The sequence below is a fragment of the Grammomys surdaster genome, unplaced genomic scaffold, assembly GCF_004785775.1.
Source record: "Grammomys surdaster isolate TR1022 unplaced genomic scaffold, NIH_TR_1.0 198, whole genome shotgun sequence".
Taxonomy (NCBI): domain Eukaryota; kingdom Metazoa; phylum Chordata; class Mammalia; order Rodentia; family Muridae; genus Grammomys; species Grammomys surdaster.
The window spans coordinates 3,607,170-3,617,537 of NW_021604643.1; positions in this window are offsets into that span (position 1 = coordinate 3,607,170).

The following is a 10,368-nucleotide window of genomic DNA, read 5'->3' on the forward strand; positions in this document are numbered from 1 at the left end:
AGATGTTTGAGTTCTATAGATGTAGAATTATGATTCCTACTGGACAAGACGCACCCTAAGCTAAAACTCCCTGGTGCATGGAGAATTATGAAAAAGCATGTATAACTTAAATGCTTTATGTATTTTGTATAAATTTATTCATCTTTCCCTTTTTCTTGACTTGTTTTCTTGAGACACTCTCTTGTATCCCATACTAACCTGATCCTCCTGACTCTACCTCTCAAGTACAGAGACCACGGGCATATACCACCACACTCAGTTAACACTGTCATTTCCAATTCAAATATTTCATATGTATATATAAAAACAATTTCAGATTTTTATCTTTGGCTTCTGATTTTAGAAGCCAAGACCAACTCTTCTTCGACATATTCAGTAGCATGAAGTCAGAGTTCAGATCATGTTTTGCTTCCTGCTCCAGGCTTTTGGAGCATCCTAAGGAGATTTGTCTGTTTCCTGCTCCTACCCTTACAATAACAGCCTTCTAAAGAAACATGATAGCAACATCTTTATAGATATATTTTCCTAGTTTAAAATAAATATTATTTTTTTCCAGCTAGATCTAGTGGTGCAAACTTATACTTCCAGCTATTTTGGATGCTAACACAGGAGGATTGAAAGTTTGAGGACAGCCTGGACTACAGAGTAAAGCTCAAGACCAGCCAGGTCAATTTAGTTTCTTAACAAAACGTGACGGGGTTGGGAGCAGGGGCTAAGGCTATAACTAGGTGGTAAAGTGCTTTCTTAGAATGTATAAGGCCTTAGGTTCAATCATCAGTTGAAAGCTGACAAAAATCAGCTTTCCCTACCCAAAGAAGTTTTTCCTGGAAAATTCATTTTTGTAGTTCTAACCATCTGAATTCATTTTCATAGAAACGATCCTTTTTTTCCCACTTCCATAGAATTATCAGGTCACATAATATTTAACAAAACCATGTAAATACAAGAGCAAGTACAATCAATACAAAGAATTTTGGGGACAAACATAGCAATGGTTGTCTAATATGTGACTCAGGAAGCTGCAGAAGGCACGAGCCACTATGAGTCACAGAGAATTGAGAGCATTAGTTACCCTGGTGACTCAAGTGAATAAAGGCCAATCGGGAGAGTTCTTTTTTTAAAAAATTTATTTAGTATATGTGTGTGAATCTGTGCAACTTTCTGTGTGCCACATATGTGTGTGAGCCCACAGAGGCCAAACTCAGGTCTCCCACAAAAGCATTAAGTGCCCTTAACTGCCGAGCTACTTCTCTAGCCCTAAAGAGGGAAGTTTCTGTAATAATACACCATGTCAGGTCCTCCCTACTGAAATTTATTTTACTCTTTTTTGGGGAGGGTAGTGAGTCTACCTGACTAGGTGGACTCTGATGAGTCTACCTCACTCAAGCATCCCTGTACCATATCCAACCTCCAGGCCTGGGGTAGATCACACACTCTGTATGCCAGTCCAAACTATTAAGTCCTTCTAACCCTAGCTAGCCTATGCCATATCCAACATCCAAGCTAGCCCAGTTTGCACATTCTGTGCTGTGGTTCAGTCTGGTGTGTTTCCTGGACCCTAGCCCATGTTCACAAATCCCCAGACCTAGCTTACTCACACACTTATGCCCTGACCCAGCCTTATGAGTCAATGGAGCCTTGCCTGCTCACACCATTCCCAACCATCAGACCTAGCCTTGGTCATGAAGATTACATGCCCATCTAGCCTTCTGAGTATCTAAGACTCTGGACCATCCATGCCATCTCCATACACAGGACATAGCTCAAATGCTGCAGCTTGCACATCAGCCCAAGCAGACCCAGCCATTTGCCCCATTCATATGCTTCTTTAATCACCACAAAATTGGATTCACTTCATTCCTCCAGGCCAAAATCAACACTGAGTGTCTGAAGGATTGGCCTGCCAACTCCTCATACCTCAGAAGTCAGTCAAGCTTGGGCAACAACAAAAACAAAAGCTAACTTCCACTTAACAGTGGCAGCCTGGAATCTCACATCAGACAGATGCCCAACCAATGAAAGAAGCCACATGCCAGGCTTTATCACAAACAAAACAAAAAACAAAACAAGCAAACAAACAAGCAATATGAAAGGACAAGGCACTAACTATGTTAGCCCCCCAAACCTACCACTCCTATGAAATGTTCTCCAATGAAAATTACTTAGATAAACTCCAGGACACAGAACTTAGAAGAACAGTAACAAACTTCATCAAAGAATTCAAGGACTTTAAAGAAGATGCAAACAAACAGCTCAATGAACTTGAAGAGAATAATACTAAATGCTGGGATGACATCCAAGAAAGCATAAACATATAGCTAAGTAACATGATTAAAACAGTACATCAGGGCTAGAGAGATGGCTCAGTGGTTAAGAGCACTGACTGCTCTTCCAGAGGTCCTGAGTTCAATTCCCAGCAACCACATGGTGGCTCACAACCATCTGCAATGGGGTCTCATGCCCTCTTCTGGTGTGTCTGAAGAGAGTAATGGTGAATACATAAATTTTGCCAGGTGGTGGTGGCGCACGCCTTTAATCCCAGCACTTGGGAGGCAGAGGCAGGCGGATTTCTGAGTTCGAGGCCAGCCTAGTCTACAGAGTGAGTTCCAGAACAGCCAGGGCTATACAGAGAAACCCTGTCTCGAAAAACCAAAAAACAAAAACAAAACAGTACAGCAATGGAAAAGTAAATTCAGTAAACTAGACAGAAATATTGGAGAGAACTCAAACTGAAATGAAAAACTGAAAAATGTCAGAACTCAATTTTAAAACCCAGGGGAAAGCTTTGCAAGTTGAAGGGATCAAGTAGAAGATAGAATGTAGACATTGAAGACATCGTATTGAACCACTCATGAAAACAATATAAAGATTAAAAAGGAAAGAAACATGTTAGAACTACAGGATACCATGAAAAGACTGAATATTTGAATTGAATTAGAGCCATAGAAGAACCACCACATGTCAAGGACATAGAACAGATCTTCAACAAGGTCATAGAAGAAAGCATTTCCAAATTAAGGGAAAAAAAATCTATCCATACAGATACAAAAAAAAATCCAAATAAATGAGACAAGAAAAGAAACTCCCCACAACATATTATGGTTAAAAACCTAAATATACTGAACAACAAGAAGGTATAGAAAGTTTCAAGAGAAAAACCATGAGTCACACTTAGAGGAAAACCTAACAGAATGGCAGCTGACTTCTCAGTGGAAAGTTAAATTCCAACAAACTCTAGAGCAATACAGTTCAAATTATAAAAGATCACAGATTCCAATTGTACCCAGCAAAATTATCTGCTGTAGTTGCATTTTAAAAAAGTCTTTTTCATGTTATAAACAGGCTAACAGAATTTGTGTCCACCAAACCAGCTCTGCAGAGAATACTTGAAATAATACTTTTAAAAGAAAAGCAAGCATATACAAGAGTTTATAAGGGGAAAAAAGAATCAATAATCACTGAAACACAGAACAGAGCTAGGAACACAAGTAGCAAATAGCAAAAACCAAACTGGCAGCAGTCATCAGCCAGCTTTAAATAGGAATGCTCTCTGCTCCTTAATAAAAAGACACAGCTCAGTTGAATGGATTAAGAAATAAAATTCATCTTTCTGTTGTCTTCAAGCAACACATTTTATCTTCAAAGAAGATGGGAAAAAGTATTGAAAACAAATGGGACAAGGAAATAGACAGGTGTTAGCCTAGTATCTGACAAATGAACTTCAAACGAAAGCAAATCAGAAAAGATAAAGAAGACCACTTCATTCTAATTATAGAACAATTAAGAAGACGTATATGTACTAAATATATATACTGAATGCTGACACACATTCATAAACAGCATAACATTGGACTTAAAGTCACAGATTAGCTCCAACTCACTTTCTCCACTAAAAATAAACAGAAACATCAGATTTAAATGGCATCATACAGCAAACAGACCTAACAGAATATCTACACAATATTTAACCAAACACCAGACAATATGCTTTCTACTTAGCAACGCATGGAAGTTTCTCTAAAACAGACCACATCCTGGGACACGAGTAGATCTTAGCAAATTATGAAATACTGAAACAACTTCAAATATCCTGTCTGATCACAACAGTATAAAACTGAAATCAAACAAATCCCTAATAATCATATACACTCATGGAGATTGAACAGCATATGACTGAATGATAGATGGGTCAAAGAAGAAACTGTGAAAGAAATCAGTATTCCTGGAGTTATCTGAAACTGATACCACAATACAACATCTGAGGCTCCCTGAAAGCAGTGCTGAGAGGGACATTTGCAGCTATAAGAACCTACATTTAAAAAGAATAAAAACAGTACAAGTAAATGAGTGAGTGATAAAACTCAGACTTTGGAAAAATACAACGCTAGTCAATGGCAGGCAATAACAAAAATCAGAACATAAATTAATGATATAGAAACAAAGAAAACTGTATAAAGAATCAACAAATTTAAGAGACATTGGATAAGCAAGACTGACAGACAGGAAGTAGAAAGAACAATACCAAACCCCTCTATTAAGCCAGTAATATTTTAATACCAAAACCAGATAAAGATCCAACTAAAAGGAAACTCACATGTCAATATCCTTGTGAATACAGCTGCAAAAAATCCTCAAAAAATACCTGCAAACTGAGTCCAAGCATATATCCAAAAGATCATCTATTACAACTAAGCTGACTTTATCCCAGAGATGTAGTCAAACTACAAACTACTGAGGCCACTCTGGAAATCACTGTGAAGAATTATCAAGATGCTAAAAATAGATCCATCACATGACCCAGCTATACCACTCCTCTACGCATGCCCAAAGGACTAGGTATCATATTCTATAGATACTTGCTCAACCATGTTTATGGCTGCTGTATTCATAAAAGCCAGAAAACAGAAACAGCCTAAATGTCCTTCAACTGATGGAGAGGAATGAAAATGTGGTTCATGCATGCAATGGAATACTATTCATCTGTAAAGAAAGTGAAATCATGAAATTTGGAGGTAAATGTATGGAGGAAATACTATACTGAATGAGGTAACCTGAATCCAGATCTACAAATGCTGCTTCTTCTCTCCTTTGTTTGTGGATTCTAGCTCTGAATTTTTACATGTGAGTGAGTATATAACTTGTAGTAATCACAGAAACCAGGAAAACAGCAAAGGACCATGGTGTGGGAGCTCTAAAGAGAAAAGTATAGTGAGTATAGCACAACAGGGTTGCAATGGTTGTCTCTCAAAAGTTGAAAGTAAGATCCTATTGAGGAATGACAGCGCCAGCGCTGCCTGCGGTACCGAGCTCGGGCGTAGGCCTGGGGGATTAAAGAAATACTCAGACTCTGGTCATTCGTTGTGGGAGAATGCCAATGCCTTTACTGAGCAGGTTCAATATATATACAGCAAGCCAGGGAAGGAAAAATACAAACTCAGGAAAAGACAGGAACTCAACTGGGGGGCAATAGGATGTCAAGAGTAAATTCCCTTCTTGGGGCACCATGCCTTAGTCAGGATGTTTTGATCCTAGAGGAACCGCAGAATGTTACTTAGTAGACAGCAGCATATGAAAAGGTTCAGCCAGGGCATAGAAGCCCTTTGGGGTCCTACAGGTCCCCCGTTTTTATTTTATAGACGAATAGCGTCTGTCTTAGGTCACCTTCCGTCAATACCAATTACCCGTCATAGGGAATCCCTGCCAGCCTCAGGGCCCCTGTCTTAGGTAGGTAAGGACTGCAAAGGAGTTGTCCGTCATTGACTAACTATTCTCAGTAAATGCTGAACCAAACCTGGGCAGAAGGGTTCTCTCGTGCCAGCAACACGAGCACCTGCTTAGTAACTGCCTGGGACTGGATCTGCTGTCTGTGAAGGCGGCAATATCAATCCTGCTGTGGCTGCCCCAAAGGCTAGGACTCCAAAAGACAAGGACCTCTAGCCCATCCTTTAAGGAGCCTTCTGGCCAGTTTGAGTCCTGTTAGAAACCACTCTCCATAAAGAGGCTGCACACAAGTAGTAACATTAATATTAACATAAAGAAATTGTTGGTTTATTAGAATTAGCAGCAGTTTTTTCAGTAGTCTTGGTGGGAGCTATGACCAGTCAAATCAAGCTGCTTATCCCCATTGACATCCGAATTGCATGGTTCATCACAATGCTCCAGTAGATCTCCACTTGGGTGAGGCTGCGTAGTGACAGGACGAGGCTGTGTGGTGACAGGGCGCACACAACACTCAGGAATCTAAACAGGACTTTCAGCATCTTTGGGAAAAACACAAACAGAACCTCTCACCCTGACTAATACAGAGTCAGGGCCTTTCCATTTCTCTAAGCCCAGTGCCTTCTGGGCTCATTTCTAATGTCTGTCTCTTGCAGACAATACATCGTTAACCACTAATAAAAATTTTAAAATATACAAAATAAAGGATAATCTTGCATGAGATGAATTAACCTCCCCCCTTTTTGTTTTTTTCAAGATAATTTTTCAAAGTTAAATGTGCTCTTTCCACTATAGCCTGGCCTTTAACGGCTTAGCCATCTCTCCAGCCCTGAGTTACTAGTTAAACCAAATTTCTATTATCAAAGTTGAATTTTTAACCATACCCAATAAACACTTTTTTAACATAAAACAATAAAACCAAAATAGGCAATTAACAGATTGATGTACCAAGGACAGACAATAGACAGGAAAAGCAGAACTAGAGGTTTCTCCAGTAGGAGCCAGAGAGAAAGCAGAATGTATCCCAGGAGGGCTCTGAATTGCAGTATAAGGATGAAAACATGATAAGCAGCATTTTCGCTGCATTGTTGTTGATTAAACTCATGATACATTCATTATTCTAGTTATAGAGTGCCCACTCTGACACATGGAAGTGAGGGCTAGAAACACATTTGGCTGACTGTTGGAAAAGAGGCTCCATAATCTTCACAAATTCTGATGGTTCAATTACATCTAAAATTTCTTCTAATTCATTTAAGAACATTACTTCTTTTGGACTGTGAGTCTTTGGCCAGTATCTGAGAAGTGTCATTACCACTGGTTCAGTGAGGGTGCTGTTCTTCTCTAAAAACTGCATGACACAGTATGCCAGCTTGAGATGGTAGACACTCAGGGACCTCACTTTGTATAAGGGCAGCAATACCTTTAACAGGAAAATCTTGTGCCCTTCCTTTAATGGTAAGGCAAATCCATTAATTATACTTCCCAGGATCTCTAGTAATTCTGTTATGTCACTGTGGTGTTCTGTCTCATAGATAAACCTATAAGATATATTACTGATCTGTTTCTTGATGTAAGCGAGCAGGCCTAAGAACTTCACATAGATTCTGTGCTGGGTCGTTTTGAGAAAATCTCTCTCCCAAGGATCCTCACTGTCAAAGAGTTCTAGAAGCTGCAATAGAAACTTTTGATCAATATATTTCTTTGCTATATTGGGCTGGAAATCTGGAGACTCTAAAAATCTTAAGAAAAATGTATAAACAAGCTGCGGATGAGGCCAAGCTGCTTCTAACATTGGTTCATCTCCTCCTGGGTCAAATTTTGTTCCCGTAGGATTGGAGGAGGGTAGTAAGGTTTGAAACCTATTAACTGCAAACGTGTGGATGGCTTTGGGGTAAATGGGCTCTGTGATTGTGTTCTGGTTGTAGGTGATATGTTCCACCATTTCGCTTAGGGCAGCTAGCTTTTCTTCTTTCCATTTTAAGTCACTCAGTGGGTCAGAAGCAAAGTCAAGGATGACATAACACTGACTTAGCTTCTGGATGAAAAGCTTCTCTTGACCCACAGGAGGAACATCTTGTAAAGATGGGAATTTTTGCAGTTCTCTATTATTGCTGGCATTAACCCGTGAAGAGTTCTGCCATTTGTCTTTCTTCACAGGGACTACGATTGGCTGAGGGACTGGTACTTTTATTTTAGTAGGTGTCGAAGACTGGACAGCTCCGAGGCTGTTTTTCCTGCTGGCTATCTCTACTTCTGCTATATCTTGTCCTTCTCCTTCTTTTGAACCTTTTCCACTTTTCACTAGTTTTGGTGGTTCTTTCTCTTTCTTGGTTTTATTCGGTATGGCTGGTGCGGACTGTGGCCTCTGCAGCTCCTGCAGCTGCCCACCACCACTGCTGCTGCAGCGGCAGAAATGCCCCGGGCCCGGCCATTGCGCCATCCGGGATGCCACCGCTGCTACCGGGGAACTGAGTAGCTTGTCCGCTCTCGCTTCCCCTTTTCCAGGCTCTCGTTCTCATTTTCTGACCTTGCATTTCTTCAATTTTTCCTTTTCTAAAATTTTTCTCTCATCCTCAGAGCTGGAGCTATTCTCCACCTCATACAAGGATTCCTTACCTGCATCATCCCGTGTCAATACACGTAGAAAGGAACTCACAATTCCCATGGCGCGATCAAAGCTCACACTCTCATAGCGCTGCTTTCAGTTTAATCCTGCGCCGCTTCTCCAATACGTTCCACTCTCCGAACCAGTCCAGCCGGCTCCTTCCAGGAACGTCCCGTCAGGTTTTCTTCTCTTTCCCGATCTCGGTGGGACCTCCACTTGACAGCACCAGCGCTGCCTGCGGTACCGAGCTCGGGCGTAGGCCTGGGGGATTAAAGAAATACTCAGACTCTGGTCATTCGTTGTGGGAGAATGCCAATGCCTTTACTGAGCAGGTTCAATATATATACAGCAAGCCAGGGAAGGAAAAATACAAACTCAGGAAAAAACAGGAACTCAACTGGGGGGCAATAGGATGTCAAGAGTAAATTCCCTTCTTGGGGCACCATGCCTTAGTCAGGATGTTTTGATCCTAGAGGAACCACAGAATGTTACTTAGTAGACAGCAGCATACAAAAAGGTTCAGCCAGGGCATAGCAGCCCTTTGGGGTCCTACAAGGAAGACACCAGATGCTTCAGACACAACTTGGAAAAATCAAGCTAAAACTGGTGTTCTGCAAGCTACCAAGGGAGAAAAGCAATCAACAGTTTTGTTCAGCCATAAAGCCTACAAATCACATGACCAGCATAGCAAGATATCCCAGATGTGTAATAGTGGTACTTTACATAGTGGGCATAACCAGTAACTTTCTAATTGGAAATAAAGGCCCATTCAATAGGATGGTACTATACATCTAGCCAACTACCCATCATTGGTGAGGTCATTGATCTTAGAGGAGAACCTACGACTGTCACTTTCCTGAACTAATATGGCCCCCAACCTTACTCTAAATACCTTATCCTTATATCCATACGCAATCTTTATCAAAGAAGCTTCCTTTTATAACAAATGTAGACTATCACAGAAATCTACAACTGGTCAAAGTTCAGACAACTAATTAAGGGGGTGCCCAACACCGATTGATACATCTGAAACAAAACCCCTAAAACTAAAGCTCAGGTAATATCACAGAAGCAGGGGCAGAAACATAAAAGCCAGAGGTAGATGAAGTCTCCCACAAGATAATGTCTTTTATGCATGACAGGAAGCTGCACACATGGATTCTCAACAATGTGGTTATCTAATAAGACCTGACACTGGCTGCATCAGTTGACATGCCAGTGTAGACAGGGAAATCCTACAAGGATTTACCCTGGATGAAGATCTATAGGCAACTAATGACTGCTAAAGGATGAGCCCTTTGGTAGGTTACTCAATACCGAGGCCAGCCTTCTGTATGTACCCATATGAGAAACATTAAACTGATTCAGCAGGTTACACTGTGGAGGGGGGACATGCACATGTGAACAATAATAATTAAAGAAGAGGTCATAAGTTTGAGAGGTAGTGGGGGAATGTGGCAAGAGTTGGAGGAGAAGAGAGAAGAGGAGTGTGGTGGTTTCAATGTTTGGCCCAGGGAGTGGCAGTATTAGGAGTTGTGACCTTGTTGGAGTAGGTGTAGCCTTGTTGGAGTAGATGTGTCTTCATTGGAGTAGGTGTGGTCTTACTGGAGTAGGTGTGGCCTTGTTGGGGTAGGTGTGGTCTTACTGGAGTGGGTGTGGCCTTGTTGGGGTAGGTGTGGTCTTACTGGAGTGGGTGTGGCCTTGTTGGAGAAAGTGTGTCACTGTGAGGGTGGGCTTTGAGACTCTCCTCCTAGATGGCTAGAAGAGACAGTCTTTGCCTTGTTCTCTTCAGAACTCTCAACTCCTCCTCCACCATGCCTACCTGGATGCTGTCATGCTTCCCACCTTGATGATAATGGACTGACCCTCTGAACCTGTAAGTCAGTCTCAATTAAATGTTGTCCCTTATGAGAGTTGCCTTGGTCATGGTGTCTCTTCACAGCAATGAAAACAACCCTAATTAAGACAAGGAGAAATGATGCAAATATAGTATTCATGTATAAAATTCTCAAATAAATGTTAAAAATATTTGGGGGGTGGGT